The sequence below is a fragment of the Rissa tridactyla genome, chromosome Z (assembly GCF_028500815.1).
Source record: "Rissa tridactyla isolate bRisTri1 chromosome Z, bRisTri1.patW.cur.20221130, whole genome shotgun sequence".
Lineage (NCBI taxonomy): Eukaryota > Metazoa > Chordata > Aves > Charadriiformes > Laridae > Rissa > Rissa tridactyla.
The window spans coordinates 57,205,813-57,225,061 of NC_071497.1; the positions used below are offsets into that span (position 1 = coordinate 57,205,813).

The following is a 19,249-nucleotide window of genomic DNA, read 5'->3' on the forward strand; positions in this document are numbered from 1 at the left end:
AGTTACTTGAAATAACTTCTAATTTGTGATACATCCATTTAATCACGGTCATTTTAAGATGCGTTCATCTAAAACCTTATATGAAATTCTGTAGAAGGGATGTCTAAAATCAGAAATTATACCCTTGTTTTTCTTAAAAGTGATGGAAAGTAAGACCACATTCTTATCATATATATTGCATTTAATACCTTATGAAATATGGTCCAAGTACTGAAGTGCAATAGAATTTTGGTGATTCACAAAGACTAAGCCACCAAGAGATTGCCAGTTATTTACTGCTCAAAAGCACCAATAAGCAACAAATACAAGGCCTGAAGCAAGAACTGGTGATCTGAGAGGATGTTAGGATAGCTCACACAACTGGAGTGCTGCAATGGGCAGATGCAGAGTCTGTAGGAAGGAAAGGCTGGGAAGGTGAGGAGGTTATGTGAGGGAGCACTAGGGATGCATGGATCTCTGCCTTGGAATGGATGACAAGGTGGCTGGAAGCTGATGGGTAAGGATTAGTGGGCAGATCCCAATGTTAGGAAGGGTGTTTATGAAGGGTTAGGAGAGCTGACTCTGATGAGGGATGTGAGGAGAAAAAGAAAGCTTTCTACAGGTACATTGGCAGGAAAAAGAAGACTAGGGAAAATGTAAGTCTACTACTGAATGGGTCAGGGATCTAGAAGTAAGGGACATGGGAAAGGCCAAGGTAGTCAATGCCTTCTTCACCTCAGTCCTTAGAGGTAAAGCAATCCTAGTGTGGGAATTATGGGAAAGTGGGAAAGACCAGGGCAAGGAGTACTTATCACCAGTAGAGGAGGATCAGGCTAGAGAATATTTAAACAGACTGGATATTCACACATCCAGAAGACCTGACAGGCTGCACCCTTGAGTGCGGAGGGACCTGGCCCATGTCATTGTGAGGACACTCTCAAGTATCCTTGAAAGGTCACTGCAACTGGGAGAGGTTCCTGAAGACTGGGACAAAGCAAATATCATCCCTATCTTCCAAGAAGGGCCTGAAGGAGTATCCAGAAAACCAGAGACTGATCATCCTCACCTCAATTCCAGAGAAAGTGACTGGGAGCAAATAATCCAGGACACCATTTCCAGACATTTTGAGGAAAAGAAGGTGACTGGGAGCAGTCAGCATGCATTTATGAAGGGTAAATCACATGTGATCAACCTGATAACCTTCTATAATGAAATGGCTGGCTTGGTGGATGAGTGGAAAATAGTGACTGTTGTTTACCCCAACTTCAGGAAATGTTTTGACGCTGTCGTCTGTAACATCCCCAGACAAACTGATGAAGCGTGGACTACAAAAATGGAGGTGGATTGAAAACTGGCAGAACTGCCAGGCCCAAAGGATTGTGGTCAATGGCACAAAGTCCAGCTGGTGTGGGGTGGTCTCTACTGGTGTGCTACAGGCATTGAGAATGAGTCCAGTACTGTTTAACAATTTCATTAATGGCCTAGAGATGGTGAGACAAGAGAACAACCTTAGCAAATTTGCAGATGATACAAAACTGAGATGAGTGCTACTATTCAGAGGGACCTGGACAGGCTGGAGAAATGGGCCAACAGCAATATCATGACACTCAGGAAAAGAAAATGTCAAGTCCTGCACTTGGGAAGAAATAACTTCCACACCAGCACAGGCTGCGGCCTGACCAGCTGGAAAGCAGCTTTGACAAAAAAGGCCTGGAGGTCCTGGAGGATGAGTAGACTATGCATTAGCAACATGCCTCTGCAGAAAACGCCTGGGCTGCATTAGGAAAAGCATTGCCAGCAAGAGGGGGGATGCCATCCTTCCTCTCTGCTCAGCCCTGGTGAGAGAAACCTGGAGTACTGTGTGCAGGCATGGGCTCTCCAATGCAAGAGAGACATGGATATACTGGACTAAGTCCAGCAAAGGGCCACAAAGATGATTAAGAGACTGAAGCGTCTCTCATACAAGGAAAGGCTGAGAGAGTTGGGAGTCTTTAGCTTGGAGAAGAGAAGGCTCAGGGAGATCTTATTACTATACATAAAAATCTGACGGTGGAGTACAGAAAATGGACCCAGACTCCTCTTAGTGGTCCCCAGTGATAGGAGAAACAGCAATGGGCACAAATCCAAATACACGAAATTCCATTTAAACATAGGAGAAATTTTTTTTACTGCGGGGGTGGTTGAACACTGGAACAGGTTGCATAGAAAAGCTGTAAAGATTCCATCCCTGGAAATATTCAAACTTGACTGGACATGGCCCTGAGACACCTGCTGTGTCTGACCTGTTCTGGGCAGTGGTGGGACTGTGTGCTCTCCAGAGGCACCAGGCAGCCTTGATGCTTCTGCAGTTCTGTGGGTGGGACCTCAGTGAGACCTGATGGTAGCACAGTGCAGTCACAGGAACAAGAACTGGCCATGCTGTGCTGCTGCCAATATGGTCTCAGCAAGAAGGAACAGTATATGAAATTTGTATTTAGCAAATATCAGGAGCACATGAAACAGAGACCTGTAGCCTTTCATTTTATACATCATGTGCTTTGAGCAAACTCAGATAGCATTTGGAAGAAAAAAAGGGGGTTAGCCTGAAGAGAGATGAGACCAAAATTTCTTCCTGCCTCTGCCTTCTAAAGGCAGTCTGAGCCATTTTTCTTGACTTTTTGCCTTGAGTTTTGGCCGTTGCCTTTCCTAGTTGCTGTGTCAGGGGACATGGGGCCCAGGTCTCCCCTGTGCTGGCTTGCCTGCTGTGCTGCCACCGCATGCTCCTGCCTGGCATTCCCGTGCCCAGCAGCCCGGTGAGGGGGCTTTGCACACCCAGGATACCCCTGCTTACCCTGGCCCACAGTACCCACATGGCTGGTCCCACACTGACGGGGTCCCTTGCTGAGGAAGATCATGAGATGCTGTCAGAAGGGAAGGAGTTAACACCCACATTTGCCAAAGCACTGGAGATTTGCCCTAGGGCACTTCAGCCCTAGGGTGATGAGACAAGGTTGTGGAGCAGGCTGCTGGCAGCACCTGCATTTGCCCTGATTATCAAGCTCTTGGAAATATGACTTCTGCTCTTCCTGTCCCCTCCTGCTTTACATAAGCACCAGGTTTGTCACAGTCCAGCAGCCCAGGTCCCCCAGTCAACCTGGGACAGCCCTTTTGGGCAGTCACAGCCCACCTTGCTTGACCACTGTTGCTGAGGCAGTGGTCTGCCTCCATTTCACAGCCCTGCAGCCACCACAAATGTGCACAGCCAGCATCTTCACCTGCTTCCCACCCCCACAAACAAACCTGTGCCTGGCTTGCCGGGGTGCAGCTCAGAGCGGGTAAGGAGAAGCAAGGGCTCCCGCAAAGACTGATGTGATCAAAGCCACCCCAATGTCAGGCAGGGTGTTATATCCCAGGTATTTGCAAGGCAGCCCACAAGTCTGTGGTTTGGACACAAAGTAGTCGTGCTCGCTCTGAGTACCATTTAGGATCAGCCTCCAGGAGAGGTATCACAGGACAGCGAAAATGAGCTGAAGAGCCCCACAAAGCCTCAGTCAAGTATATGGGACTCTGCCTGCATGGAAGGGGCCATGACTTTTGAGTCTTTTCACATGCTTCTAATTTTGGATGCTACCAACAAGAAAAAATAAATCCCCAAATAGCAACAGATTTTAAGCTTTAGTATGTAACAGGTTTTGAGTTTGACAGATTTGATTGTACAAATTAGGAAAGAAATGAAAATACACATAAGAGGCTTGAATAAATGTTTTTTCTAGGCTCACTTCAATGGGGGGAAAAAAGTGTCATGCAAAACACTACATATTTATACCAAAAGCAGGCCACAATGCCCTTCATTGTATACAACAACTCCCACAGAAATTGTTTTTTTCATAACATTCTATGTGTTTGGCTAACTGACTCAATACACAAAGCGTTATATCACAAACAAAGGCTGTTTTTTGCAATGGCAAGCCTACGAAAAGACCCTAGACTTGTCTACACTGGCCCAGCCTAATGATGAAGTATCCCTATTTGACTTCAACAAAGAAGCCAAATCTCTGTAAACAAGTGGATGATTTTGTTCATAACTGTATGCTGAATTTAAATTAAGATCTACTAGGCATATGTTCTTTAGGGTGGATAGTTGCATTAGAGAAGCTATTAGATTTTTAAAATTCTTCTGCAAAATTACCCACTCATGGAGTAGGTAGTACAGTTCTCACAAAGAGTACTGTGTGTTGCAGTCTCAAAAAACATTCATTTACTACTTCAGCTATCTGAACTTTTTCTTCTGGAAAGGGCAGTGCTCACTTGGTCTTCACAGCAGTTACAAAGACCAGCCACCGTCTGGTGAAGGCAAGGACTTGCACTAACACTGCAGGACACCAGAGGGTAGAAAGTGACATCCTTTGTCACCGTCTGGAGTGGATTAATTTAATCAATCAGAACAGATCAAGGGGATAATTCCATCCAATCCACAGACACTTCTGCCATGGTCTTTGAACATAAGGGATAAATTTTAAAACCTCATATGTGTCCAGACAGCTGAACACCTTCTCTGGCGCCTGTACAAAAGCCAGTGCTTAGACGCAGGAACCTCTGGCATTGACACACCTACAAAGGTCATCAATTTGGCACTGCTCCCTGACATTAGAAAGTTGGAGCAAAATTATTTTTGTAGAAATTGTTTAAAAGACTATCCTAGCTATGGTTAAACAACTACAAACCCTGAATTCAGTAATGAAAGGAATTTCTTCCAGGATTAGGGCTGGAGATTTTAGTAATTTTCCAAAAGAAAAGTGGATTCTCAGCGGCTGGTATAATCCCAGGTTTTGCATGGCAACCAAACAAATCTGTATTTGTTTATTTAAGATACAATGTGGCTCAACATATGCCTACTCAGTGTTTTTTACATTTGTTACATCAGATACTGAAGAATGAGGAATTTCTTTTATATTGGATAATTTTTACTTATTACCTAGGTGAAGCTGCTCTAGGAATATATTTCAATATAATTTTAAAAATCATTACTGATACTTCTGTGTATGATACTGGACAAACTCAGTGTAACAAACGGTAAGAGACTTCAAGCTTCTAAATTGACTATGGATATGCCTACTACAGCATTTTAGTTTGTAACAACAGGGCATTGTCAAGGCAAGTACCTTATCACCCCCACTTACCATGCTTTGATTCTCTTCATGATGCAATCTTGATGCATGCAAACTTCACATTCCTTTTCAAGACACCTTTCCAATGCAACCAAACTGGAAGATGTATTCCACAAGTGCATATAATATGTTTCAGTTGCTAATGTGGATGCAAGACCATCAACTCAGTGAGTGGGATGCACCCCCTTCAGTTCCCCAGTGTATAGCAAGCACAGAGGTAGCAGCATTTACAGCTTATGCCACATCCTGGAGTGCTTTAGATGCACATAAAATGCCAGGTGTCACCAGTTTTACTTTTCCTCTTTATGGTCAGCCTTTATGGTCAGTTCTTGCCATCTTGTTCCTTCCTCATCCCTGCAAATGATGGTACTGCCCATGTCTTCTGTTTTGGAATTGTCAACAGGGTGCAACGTGGGAAACAACAGGTAAACAAGGAAAGTGCACTTCTTGTAAAACTGTGTGGACAGAGAGCTCGTAGTACCAGGAGTATACCAAACTAATGGTCTGCCAATGATTGCCTCCTCAACCACTGATGAGAGGACCAGCAGCTAGGGTAAAATGTAATTTAAGGAGATGAAGTAATTTCTATGTGGAAAAGATATAAACTTACCTTGATGAGAACCAAGGACTTCCAGAGCAGCACGTCAACACTGTCCACATGACAGAGGGCCCAGGCAACCATGAGATGGGCGCACTACTGAGCCTCCTGCCCAGCAAAGCAGTGTGGCCATCTGTTCCCACCCCCAAGGTCAAACATGCAGGCTGCACTGGTAGCTGAGTCGGTAGAGAAAAAGGAGTCTCAGTTCCTCAACTACCTGGTACAGACTGATAGAGGAATCCTGGTGTTCCTGAATGAACGGCAAGGACACATGGCCAGCAGGTCAAGGGAGGTGATTCTGCCCCTCTACTTCGCTCTAGTGAGATCCCATCTGGAGTACTGAATCCAGCTCTGGAGCCCTCAACAGAGGAAAGACATAGACCTGTTGGAGTGGATCCAGAGGAGGGCCACAAAAACAATCAGAGCGCTGGAGCACCTCTCCTATGAGGAAAGGCTGAGTTGGGGTTGTTCAGCCTGGGCAAGAGGAGGTTCTGGGAAGACCTTATTATGACCTTCCAATATTCAAAGGGGACTTATAGAAAAGTCAAGGACAGACTTTTTAGTAGGGCCTGTTGTGATAGGACAAGGTGTAACGGTTTTAAACTAAAGGAGGGGAGATTCAAACTAGATATAAGCAAGAAATTTTTATGATGAGGGTGGTGAAACATTGGAACAGGTTGCCCAGAGGTCAGGTTGAATGGGGCTCCGAGCAACCTGATCTTGTTGAAGATGTCCCTGCTCATTGCAGGGGAGGTTGGACTAGATGACCTTTAAAGGTCCCTTCCAACCTAAACTATTCTATGATTCCATGATTCTATGACACTCCAGGACGCTAAATGAAGCAGAAAAGCCAGCATAAAAAAGCACATACTGTTCATGCAAACAGCAAGGGACCGGCTTCATGGTCCAAGTCAGCTTCACCTAACCCTATTAAAAACCAACACATTAGTAGGCATTTGGGGAACGCGTATCACACATAGCTGGACTACAGGTATGCAGATCACCAAGCAAGAGGGGACATCCACATCATGACAGAGATAGGTAGAAAATACTCAATGGATCAGTGAATGACTTGTTATGGCATTAAGATAGCATAAAGCAAGTGTAAGATTCTTATGTGCACTAGTACTTACCAATTAGGTAAGTAATAAATAACTAATTTACTTAAGCAGAATTGTGTGGTTGTCTCTGTATTTACTACAGTATCCAAAAGAACCATGACAAGCAACCAGACAGTGTAGCCTGCAGATTTGCACTAAGTTGCCTATCTCTTAACAACATCAATATGTATACATATCTTTGCTTTCTCCCCCTCATCATGAGCACTCACGAGAATAGAAAAGACAGAAACCAGTGGGACTAGGCTTCAGAGAAAGCAAAAGGGCTTTTTTGTTCATGTAACAGTCGCCAGACAGTTGGGTCTTCTTGACAAAAGACATTGCGAATGCAAAGCTTATACATGAGTTTAAGGGAAGACGGGACATATTCTTGGAAAAAGATTCTCTGAAGTTATATGCTGAAAATGGTCACCGGTTGGCCAAGTTAACAAGTGAAATGCACAGATATGCTTGTTCTTGCAGTTCTCTAGACTTATAGTAACCAGGCCAGTAAGAATACTGGATTAGATGTACCCATGGCCTGAATCAGTTTGATTGCTCTTACACACTTTTCTTTAGTATTTTATATTGTATTTATACCGTTTCATAAGATACATAGATATTGTGTTCTGCACAACATGGCTGATAGGAATGCCTTATGGTATTTTTCAGATATGCTACAAATGACAGACTGTATCTGAAAACCATTTGGAAATGCAAATAACCTATGAAGCAGACTTAACAAAAAATGGGCTATGTTGTATGAGATTACTAGACAGGCTAATTATGACCTTCTAAGAAATACGGAAACTCTATAAGATTCTGTATTTTGGAAAAGTCCTGGGGATGGCAGCATAATTCTGTTGAAGATCAAAACCTGAAAACGCTACAAATCTAGTATCAGAAAAACAAGCAGTTCATAGGAATAGCCTTTCCTACATTATCATTCTCAACATAAGAAACTGCAGTATAAATTCCTGCATATGAAACCAATTCTTTTTCAGAGGTGTTAAAGTTTTGATTCTGACAACAAAAAGTGATATGTTTCAAAGTACATGAGCAACTTAGTTTAAACACTGTTTAAGTTCACTGGTGAAAAACTTGATTATATTCTGCTTATTCCTTATCCATATTAAGAAGGCATACAATTATTTTGAGATATACGGTATGTTCTGCATCTAAATATAAAATACAAGTCTTGCAATTATCTTGCAATGAGTAACTGCGAAGTTAAAAAAAAAGAGATCATCTCTTCAGAAATCAAGATGAGATGTTCTTTGATAAATTGATAAAATTCTGCGATAAAAATTTGTAGAAATGTATTTGGAACTATTTAAAACAGAACTTCAGTTTCCATTAAGCCCTGACTGATCTAAGTCGGTACCTCTGCAAATTAATTTCATAGATGGAAGCATCAAAACATTGAAGTAATTAAATAATCTCCCTGTAACAAAAGTAGCTACTACCCTTTCTGACACAGCAAGTGATCATGTATTTACAGACTGAAATGCTGGTATACATGAAAATATTCTGGAAATACACTGGCTCAAGGAAAGACGTACAGTGCTACATATATGTACATATTTTCAATTTCTGCCAAGGCTTGAATAAGGTTTGATTTGTTCTTTCCACACAGACAGACACACGAAGTTCCGTGATTTGAGAATGCAAATCAACAGCCCAGTGGTTTTATCCTTCAACTTTATGACATTTACCACAGCTCACCCTGTTCATCTTGCAAAGCAAATATGCATGCAAGTGCCAATTGACACCACAGAAAACACAGTACAGTTATCAAGTAAAAAAACTTAAGACCAACACTTCCTTTAGCAACAGGGATGAGATGAATATTGCTAAAGCTTTACCATGGAATTGAGTCACATTGCTCGGGCAATAATTTTCTGGTAAAACTACTTCAACCACCCTTTTTGTCCCTTACATTGTTCACATGAAATTTAAAATTCAATGAAAACACAAATCCTCAAACTTTTCAATGTATTACTAGCTAAATAAAACTACATGAATTTGCTGGATAGATAGAATGAAAGATGCTTATAAAACTATCTTTTACCTTCAAATGAATTGAATGCTTAAATGCATTGCGATCTATTGTTATTAAATTAGATTATGGTTCTGTCTCATCCTAGTGCTCCTGATTGACAAGGCTACTCAAAAGTGAGTGACAGTGAGCTCTTAAAACACCCTTATATCCACTGAGGTTGAAAATCCCAGCAGAGTAGTTACTAGTTTTACATGTCAGGGAGATTAGGTTCCACAGTGGGAAGTAGTAAGACATATCTCCAGCTATAGAAATGCAGTTTTATTAATTCAAGATTGTTCTGTTATAGACTTAAAACTCCATCAGCTACGGACTTATTTTTTATATACTTACAGATTTTTCAGTATTTTTTTGTAAGTAGTTGTTACAATTAGGATGGTTACATGGGGCCCTAAGAATCACAGTAAATCTATTCATGTTTTGAAAATGCTTCTGTGCTATGTAGGAGTCATTTCAACCTGTTCATGTAGCGACAGCTGCAGTGGAGTGGTTGTAGGGTATGAGGCAAATGTCAGGTGCTTGCAGCGACAGGTACAAGAAAGACGTTGAGATTGTTAAACCATGTGTTAGTAACAGAATAATTCAGGATACAGACCAGTACACAGAACAGTTACGAAGGAATTCTGTAGTGTATATAGATTAAAGACAAGCATTACTGGCTACGCAGTCAGCAGCAGCTGTGTACGGACCTGTAGAGATCTTTGCAGGTTAGCGAGGAGCTGCAGATGGGGATGCCCTGGGACTACAGACTGTAGTGGCCACTAGACATGTGGGCATTATATGCAGCTGGAACACCACCTCCACATCACCTGTACCCCAAGTACACCCCTAGCACGAACAGAGACACAGACCGGCAGAACAGCCGGTTTTCACACCCGCCTGTCGCCACCGCACCCGCGGCCTCCACGGCCCCACCGCCTGCATAGGGGCCGAGGCCCGTTGGCGCGTCCAGCCCAAGTGGACCCAGGGCGGCCACCGGACACCCCAAGACTTTGACTCGGCCACAGCGAGGGCTTGCACCTCCCCGCAAGTGCAGCCCAAGGCGGGCAGCTCCACCGCGGACCCACAGTATTGCGGGCCCGGCCGCCGCCGTCCCTCCCGCCTTAAAATGGCGGCAGCCGGGCAGCTCCCCCACCGCCACTGGCTCCCCGCTGCCATTTTCCGAAGGAAGGAGACGTGGGGGCGGCGGCGGGAGGGGGACACCGCCACCGCCGGGCCTAACTTCCTGCCCGTCCCGGCCGGCGGTGGCTCCCCCCTCCCGCTGCTGAGCGATGCGCGACCCCCGCGGCGGCCAGATTTCTTCCCCCCCCCGCCCCCGGCAACTACCCCTCCTCCCCGCCCGCCGGAAGTGGCGTCAGGCGGCGGCAAGCCCGGCCCAGGCAGCACCGGCGCGGCCACGCCCCTCGCCGCGGGCCCCGCCGCCGCTGTCCGCCGCCACCGCCTCCCGCCGCTCCCGCCTGCGCCCGCCGCCCCGGCGCGGGAGAGGAGTCGGGGCGGTGCCCGGTGTGGCCGAGGGGGCCGTGTCCGCCCCCCTCCTCTCCGCCCCGGCGCCGTCCGTTAGGGCAGGCCCCGCCTCTTCCGGGCCTCTCTGGCTGGGCCGCCGCCTCCTCCTCCCTCGCTCGCTCTCCCTTTTGTGAGTTATAGCAACCGTTGCCTTGTGAATCAAGCGCCATAGTCACCGTAGTCCTGGCGACTGTTACCCATCAACAACAACCGCTCCGCTCCTGCTCCTCCTCCTCCTCCTCCTGCTGCTGCTCCTCACCCCCTTCCTCATCGTCACCCACAACAACAACAACAACAACAACCGCCACCTCCAGCAGCAACGACAGCGGGAACGCCACCACAGCCCGCCTCAGCCCAGGTGAATACGCTTGCCGGGCGCACGCCGGCCCTCCCTCCGCTCTCCCTCCCGTAGCCGCTGCCTTCCCCCCCCCCTCCTCCCTCCTCCTCCCCCCCCCTCCTCCTCCTTCTCCTCCTCTTCTTCATCGCAGCATCCGGGCCGGGGCTGCTCCCTTGGGCTGCGCGCTGGGTCGCCCTGCTGCCTCCCCCGCTCCGTTCATCTCCACCGTCCTTCCATCTCCCCCCCGCCCCCCCCCGGCCCCGCAGCCCCCGGGCGCACTTCGCGGTTGGGTGGGGAGCGTGTTGCGCAGGGGGGCGGTTGGGATGGGGGTGTCTGTTGGGCGGGGAGGGGGGCCGGCGGCGGAGCGAGGTGCGGAGGGAGAGAGAGACTCGGCGATGGTGTGGACGGCGGCAGGCGTCTGGGACCTCCAGGACAATCGCCTGGGTGCGGTGGGTACGCAGCTTACTCCGTCTCTCCTTTGCACGGGCGGGGGGGGCTCGAGAAATCGGGGAACGAGGCACCGGCCGCGGTCTAAGGTTACTTACTTTAAACCCGAAAAAAATCCCTAGGGGTGGGAGGAAGCATGCAGCAGAGACGGATCCTGTAGCACACCGAGAGCAGGGGGTGTTTTTCCCCTTTCACTTAGAGCGGCCTTGTTCTGATTTGATGCGACGGCTAAATGTTGCACGTTTTTGTGAACTTGCTGTATCTTTTAATGATACTCTCTTGCTGTCGATCATGTCAGTCACTTTTCTGTGCTTTGTGTAGCCATCTATTTTTTTTCTTTTATTCGTAGTTAGTGTTGCTGCATATTTTCGTGCAAGCTGTATTTTCTTTGTATTGTGTTTTTTTGTTTATTCAATACTCCCACCTATTCACAGACTAGCAGGTTTTTGGGTTTTTTTGTTTGTTTTTTTCTTGTATTCCTTCTGCAGGGGATTATTTTTTAAATTATGCTTTCATACTGCGAGTGTAGTGTAGAACAGTGCATGTGTAGATCTAGTTTATGCACAGTGAGTTATGTTCATGTGGAGAGAATCCATCTCAGTTCCCTTAAACTCTCCATGGTGAAGGAAATTCAAGAAACTGAGTGCAAGTTTGTGTGCTGAGCAGCAAAGAAAGGAGAAAACACGAAGTAGTATTAAAAAAAAAGTCTTTGTCATTTTACTACTGCTGTATTTCAAGAGTATGTTTGGGAAAGAGGGAAGAAGCAGCTTTTTACCTCTCAAGGAGCTGTAGTAGAAATTGTATTATTAATGAGGATGCCTTGTATTTTTTTTCAATGCAAAATACTTGTTTTCTTCATCCTTTTTGTGATTGATTATGAAGATCTAAAGATTTGTGTTGACAGTGGCATCAAATCATACTCTACATGCTTTTAAAATTCTTTCGGTTAAAGTGAATTTCTGGCATCTATTATGGCAATGAAATTATCTTTTAACACCTCCATATCCAGTTGCACTCTCCTCTTTGACTTGTCAAATCATGTGTCGTTGTGGCAAGCTTTTTTCTTTTTGAAGCAATGACTTAATAATTTCCTTATTGCTGTATTTAGTAAAATAGTTAGGAAAATATGTGTTCTTGATTTTATTGTAAAACCTGTATTTTAATTGTTTATCCACTCTTTCTGTTTTTATATCTGTAGAACCCTGTGTAAAATGCAGGGTTTCTCATTAAAATTTCAGCAACAATATATTTGTTTGTCTGACATTGAAACTACCAATGAATGTGACGGGCAATTTTTCCAAGCGGCTATCAACTACAAAACGTGCTAAGTGGTTAGTGCATTGTTGATATTAATATTTCTTGAGCTAAGGTGTAGTGGATCTTTTTTTTTTTTAATGTCTATTTCATGGGACAACATGAACCTAGAAAATACATTATTTTGAATAATGACCAAAGGTTGCTATGTTGTCATCTTTTTATGATTTTACTCAGTATGAAACCACTGAGTGCTAATTTTCTAGGTCCTGCTATCAAGTAAGTTCTAAAGACATTAAGAATTTTCAGTATGAGTTACCATACTGTATCAGTTATATGGCACATTTAAATCTTAATGTATTGTTTATTAGTTTTATTGGGGAGTTTATGTAATTCATTGGTTATGAAATCATTCCTGGCATCTACTGTTGCTGAAAAGAGGATATGTCAGTTCTGCACCATGCTGGTTTTGAGTAGCTTTCTTAGAGCCGGACAGAGTACTATGTGGGATGGAGTCCTTCCTGGGCATTGAAATCACTCTACAGAACACGTATTCGGATCCCTGGTAGCAAAGGAAGGTGCGTGCATCGGCTGTGAGACAAACTTTCTGTTTTAACTCTGTGAGGAGATGTACAGATGTTTCTTAAAAATCAGATTAAAAGTACATATTTTTTTCTAAAAACAAATACCTTTTTAGTACTATTAGCCACATTTTCTTTAGGCAATGACTGCAATTTGGAAAATAATAGTGCAGCTGTGGTGACCTCTTTTAATATTATGAACTTCATTGAGAAAAGTATTGACTCCTTATTCTCGCTGAAATACTGTAATGATCACAGATGAGATCTGTATTATGTATTCTGATTCTCTAATGCCTGCAGCTGTCAAAATAGTTGGTGTTTGTGGTGCTAACCAGTGTTTGAAAATGAGGTGGCGTGTGATTTTTATTTTTTTTTTTTTATTCATTGGTTTTCAGGACTTAGAGTGTGTAACTATCTAATTGTGTTTCAGCATATCCTAATGAGCCTATCTGGATCATATGCTCTGTTGTGTTGTTAGTGAGTTAACCTACATTATGCTAGCCTTTCAGTAATGTAGCTTAGGTAAATGAAATGGGAATCAAAGGTACAATGCTGTTAAAGAGTTTAAAGTCAGGGTGCTTTATTTGATAATTAGGTTTGGCTTTGTTAGTGCTATCCCATTTCTTGTTCCTGCCTGATACAGTGGTTTGTTAATCATGAAACTGTCTACAGAAATGAATGTTGCTGTTTCTTTTCATTTACTAAACTTTAAATTGAGAGGGAATGCTGTTACTGTTTTCCTCTCTTCTTATCTTGAAACGTAAGCAAGCGTCTAAAAGGCAATAGTCTTTTATCACCGTGGTTCCTTTTGGTGTTCTAGCTGGTGTTTCTGGCTTTCATGCATTACTATGTCCTCTTATGAAAGGCTTCCTTCCCTCTTAAAATATTCCATATTAGTTGAATTTTTACCTGCAGTCTCCAAAAGCTTACCAGCTGCAGGCATCGTCATGGGGGATACTTAAATAATGAATAGGCTTCTAAAAATGTAAGATGTATGACTCTTAAAGTCCTTTTAAAAAATTATTTTCAGTTGAAACAATGTGTTGTGAATGCATCGCAAATACAGACCGAATGAAAAAGAAACTTTCAATGGTACTGTAGTGTCCTTGTATGGAATTCCGTTACAAAATCAAACTCTTTGTCAAATGAGTGTATGAGAATACCAAAAGCGGTATGTTTTAAAATTATGAATGAATCTACTTATTTTTTTACTAAGAAGGAGGGCTGAAAAATTAATGAGGCTTTTAAAATGAATACGCTAATGTTAAGGATTATGTTTTTCTGTTAGCCACAACTTTATTATTTACGTATTTCTAGTAAAGTTGGTTGTCAATCGTAACAACACTTCTCTTTTCTCACACATGCTACGTATACCTGTATTTTGGAAATTTAAAGAGCAGTACATGTACTGATTTGTCCAAATCTAGTTTGTTAAGGACAGATGGCTGATTTAAACAGGTGTCACTTTCATTTCTTGTGCATTGTGTTGAGACTTCCAGAGGTTTACAAAAGCTGACTGAAGCAGGTGGTGATCTGTCCTTTTGTGATTAGCAAAATGTACTTTTGTAAGAAATTATTTTCCCAGTGACTAGGTGGTTTTTAATAATTAACATGTCATATCAGAGTTTGAAGTGTTCCATATAGTACAATCATGTTATTATTTAATTCTTTTCTCGTTGGACTTTAAAAGGAGGTGTGAAATTTATCAGTTTATGACTGTGTGGATAGCTGTAGCCCTACTCGTTTTCATTCTTGCAAGACCAAGAGCAGATATATTGCTTCATGTAACATTTTGTTTCACTGAATTACTTTACTTTTTTTTCTTAAAGGATATTTCACTTAAGAATATTTTTTTAATAAAAATGACCTATCATTAAGAAAACAGTGTTATTTTCAGACTTCTCCCGTCTTTTTTTTCTGGAACTCTTCTGTAGTAGCACACCTGCAGTTTTCTTTCTTTTTCTTTTATTATTTTAATAGTTATAATTTTTCTCAATTAGATTTTAATATGAAAGCATGAAATTGAAATTTAATTTCTAATGATTCCTGGGCATTTTTTGTTTCTAAGGGTTCCTTTTTTCCTTTTATTTTTTTTTAACATTGTCTTTTTTATAACAATGACTGCTGTTTATTCTTAGTTATTTTCTTTCTAGTAGATGCACCAGAGGGTGCTATGCTATTTGAAATACAAAAAGGATAGGAAATCCTAAAAATTCTTTCATTGAAGTACACTGATAGTGTATATGGGATTTAAATAAATCTTGCTGAAAGTTTTCTACTTTTTTCTGTGCATCGCAGTATAGCACACTTAGTATTTTGGTAATATTATGCTAAAAATCATGGAACAAATTGTCTAGTCTGTATCTGAGTACGTCTATGTGTGTATACACACATACACACACTTAAAATACAGTTTCTGTTCATTGAAAGAGACCAAATAGATATATGTAAATTATGTCTGGATAGCATATAACTGAAAGAGTTTATACTTAATGAAGTAAATTATTGCTCATCTAAAAAAACAGATGAACTTACCTGATACATGCATACATTTTGGAGTGATGTTTCTTGTATGTTACATTTTTTGTTTATAAGTCTATATTTCTATTTTATGTAAATTGTTCATTTATAGCTGAGTTCTTTTTAAAAAAATGTATTGCTGTATATAGATATTTTTCTTTCTCGATGAAACTCTTCCTGGATGAAACTGAGGTTGAAACTTACCTGCTTGCTTGTGAATTGCAAGAGAGACAGGAGCTTTAGTTGATTAGGATAGATACCTTTCTCCATCAATCATTAGTTTCGAGAAAGACACTTCCCCCCCCAACCCCAAAAAAATCCCAATGCTCCCCAAAACAAAAAAACCACCACTGTGAAATTAGTATCCTCTATATATTTGTGAATACCACTGTGTTTCATTTCAAAAGTTTCTCTATGTGTATATATGAACCCGACAGATTAGAATTTCATTGTTGTAACTTCTTTTAGTTTAATGCTGTCTATGTTTTTTCCATACACTGTGAGATTAATTAGGCAATGCTTTTTTGTGCGTGTGGATGGATAATGATGTCTACTTCAGTATAATTTCCCTTTGGAAGCATACGCAAAGGTGCAGACCGGAGCTGGGATAGTACACCTTAAATTTCTTGGTTTTGCACACTATGTTTAGTTGTTTTTCCTGTTCCACTATGGTAAGTCTTTGGTCCCCTAACTTCAGATTTAGTAGCCCAAAATAAAGAGGTGGTGGTTGGACTATATTGTAAGTTGTATTTAATAAAGGAACTTACTGTTTTACAATACAAATTTTAATGATGATTGGAAGTTTAAATTCTAGCAATTCAGACTTCCTCTGTAAATTCTTGGCTTATTTCTAACCTGTCTTGGTTAAATTCTTACATGACATCCATAACAATGCTATGGGAACACCAAAGATTGTGTATTAATAACTAAATTTGAGTGTAATTGTAACATTTGTGACGTGTTCATTCTTTAATGAGAGGAAAAAAATATCTAGCACTATTTTTAAAGGTCATTTTGTCCACCCATGGATCCAGTACATTGAGTATATCTCAGCTTCTTAGACCTCCTCTGAGTAAACAATTTCTTTAATTCTTTCATTTTCTTCTTATTGGAGTCTCATTTCAAATAAGTTTATAAGGTCTTTAAGGCAAGAACCATCTCTTTGGATTTTGTTCAGGCTTTGGATGCTGCCATTACAACTAATGACTCAAAGCTGTGTTTACTGTTTATCTACCAAGTAAATGGGTTCTCTTTTCTGTTTTATTACCTCCTAATAATTAGTCTGTGTTTTCTCTTACATACTGCGTCTGGGATGTTTTCTAAACACTAAAACTCGGTGTAGTTAAATCATGCAACGTTGCAAAGTAGAAATAGAAACAAGCAAACCTGTTAAAAGGTGTGGTGTGTCAGTTTGTAAGTGCCATTGAGTCAGTTTATTCTACTGCAGTTAAGGTGTTCTGTTTTCTTGTCCAATTACTTTTTCTGTGTTGTTAACTGCACTTCCCTTACAAAGAATTGAAAAACTGTAGTAGGATTCTGATCCAGAACTACTTACAACACAGTTATTTAGGATTATAGGAAGCTATTCATTATGCTTCTGTGGAGGTAAAATTCGAAAATATGTAAGTGCATTTTTAGCTCCAATGAGTTAGTTCATGTCTGCTGAATTTTCAGGTGATGTATTGTACATTGTTTCTGAAGTGCCTGTGGTCTGATTTTTTCTCCCCCTGCAAAGGTACCTAATCCAGGGTGGAAAAGGGAAAGCAGTCTGCCAATGATACTGGATGTTTGTAGGCTATCTGAAGGGTTTACTTGCTAGTGGATTAGGTGACCGGGCTTGTGAATCTGAGCTGATGTCTTTCGGTGTGACCTGTTACGCATTATCCACAGAGCATTTACAGAACTTGCTGTTGGTCTGTGTAGCCTTGTCTAAACAAAATGAGATGCTATTACCTGAGCTTTTTCTTCCTTATCTCTGGGTAGCGTTCTGCACTGTGAACAGCTGAGAGTGCAGTTTGACAATGCAAGTCTTAGATCAGTTGAACTAGAAAAAGTAACTAGTATTTACTAAGGAGTACTAAGTCTACTCATTACAGGTAAATGAAAACAAAAATAAGAAAACAATTGTAGTTCTTTTGCCATTTGAAGAAGTGGTGAGGGTCAGGATTTCTGTTTTATGTTAAATGTCTCGTAAATGTGAAGATTCACCTTTAACTGTTGCAGAAAACTTTCAGAATTCTCCATCTAGAGCCCTAACTGCTTTTTTTCCAATAAGATGCGTGCTGATCCTTACCTCTTTGTTGTTCTGTAGCTTGATATAAGCAGGAGAGACAACAGAGTTACAGATTTAGTGACCGAAGAATATTTCCTACTCCACATGTGGAAGCACATGTGGCTGTACACAAAGGATTATATGCTAGAAATACTAGTTAAGTTTTTACATGCCATGTTAATTATAGGGATTGAATGTTAATTGCTTTAGGTCTCTTGGAGAATTTGGAAAGATACAGTAAAGAAAAAAAACAAACTTGCCTTAAAACTACTTGCCTTAATTAAAAACTCATGCTTACTTGTCAAAGTGTTTTTTAGGAAAAGAGTTGTTCTATAATCACCATTTAAAAAATAAATTTACTCAATTTATGATTAAAAAATCTAAAATAATTTAATTATCAGATCATACACATTTTATGGTTAGTAAAGTTACAGAAAGTCAATATTTAACTAAGTATCTATAACTCTACAGACCATTACAGCCATTTATAAAATTAACATGTGATTTATGAACACTATCTAGATTACTTCTGCAGAAAAGGTCTGGCTGTATTCAAAGTTATATTAGCCTTCGCTAGTGAGAAGCAGTTGAACTACCAGCCTAGTAGCTGACTGATCAAATTAACCCTTAGCCATGAGGTGAAATTGATATTCTCATCTGTTGACCATGTGGTAGCTAAGGTCACGGCAACATGCAGGTTTCTGCTTGGTGTGTAGTTCACTCCTATTTTATTTGTTCCATTCTGTGTTAAATCACTTCAACTGAGTTGCAATTTGCATGAGATGACAAATAACTCTTGCATTCATTTTATTGTTTTCTGTCAGATTTAGTAAATGGAAAAATGTAAAATCCAGTATGTTTTTAACACCTCAGAGTTGATTCTGTGTAATAGTAATAGCAATTCCTGCTGACTTCTAGGAAGGTTATTCTTTGGACTTTCTGAAAGGCATGGAAGTCCTTCTGTGAGCTATACCATCCTTACGGTTTTTTTAGGCAGTGGAACTTGCTTAGCTTTAGAACGGAAGTATATATATATAGCAAGAAATATGTCTCCATTCCCTTGTTTTGTGGAAGTCTTTTTGTGCTTTAGGTTTTGAAGTGAGGAAAGTGTCAATGAGCTAAGATGAATGCACAACTCTCCATGGTATTGTCTCTTTCCAGGTGCTTTCTGACTGAAGGTTGTCCGGAGTTGCTCTGTTTTTCTCCAACTCTCTGCAACTCCTTTCTACTACTGTAAGGAGCATAGTGCTGATGGGGTATTTCAGGGAACAATAGTGGGCAGGTAAATTTGTAGAGGTTTTAGTGCACGGGGTCTGTAGTTATGTGGAGGTGAGAGAGGCTTAGGGTTTTCCAAACCTCAGGGTGGTTCACAGAATTAGGGTTTTGTGACTGAAGTACACTTCAGTAGCAAACTTATGTCAAATGAAGGGAACATTTATTTGCCATAGACTGAGA

At 41.5% G+C, this 19,249-nt stretch overlaps 1 protein-coding gene across 8 annotated transcripts in view; it reads left to right on the forward strand.

Moving 5' to 3' along the window:
• Positions 1-10,316: 10,316 nt before the first annotated feature.
• RFX3 (regulatory factor X3) overlaps positions 10,317-19,249 on the forward strand; it is a 141,037-nt gene continuing 132,104 nt past the window's right edge. For 6 of the 8 annotated variants that reach the window (XR_008463750.1, XR_008463751.1, XM_054185173.1 and 3 more), the window contains exon 1: positions 10,317-10,741. The gene's annotated coding sequence lies outside the window, so the exon portion shown is untranslated. Of the gene's footprint in view, positions 10,742-11,100; positions 11,174-19,249 lie in introns of those variants that run through there. The other 2 variants (XM_054185174.1, XM_054185175.1) reach the window with 2 other exon arrangements.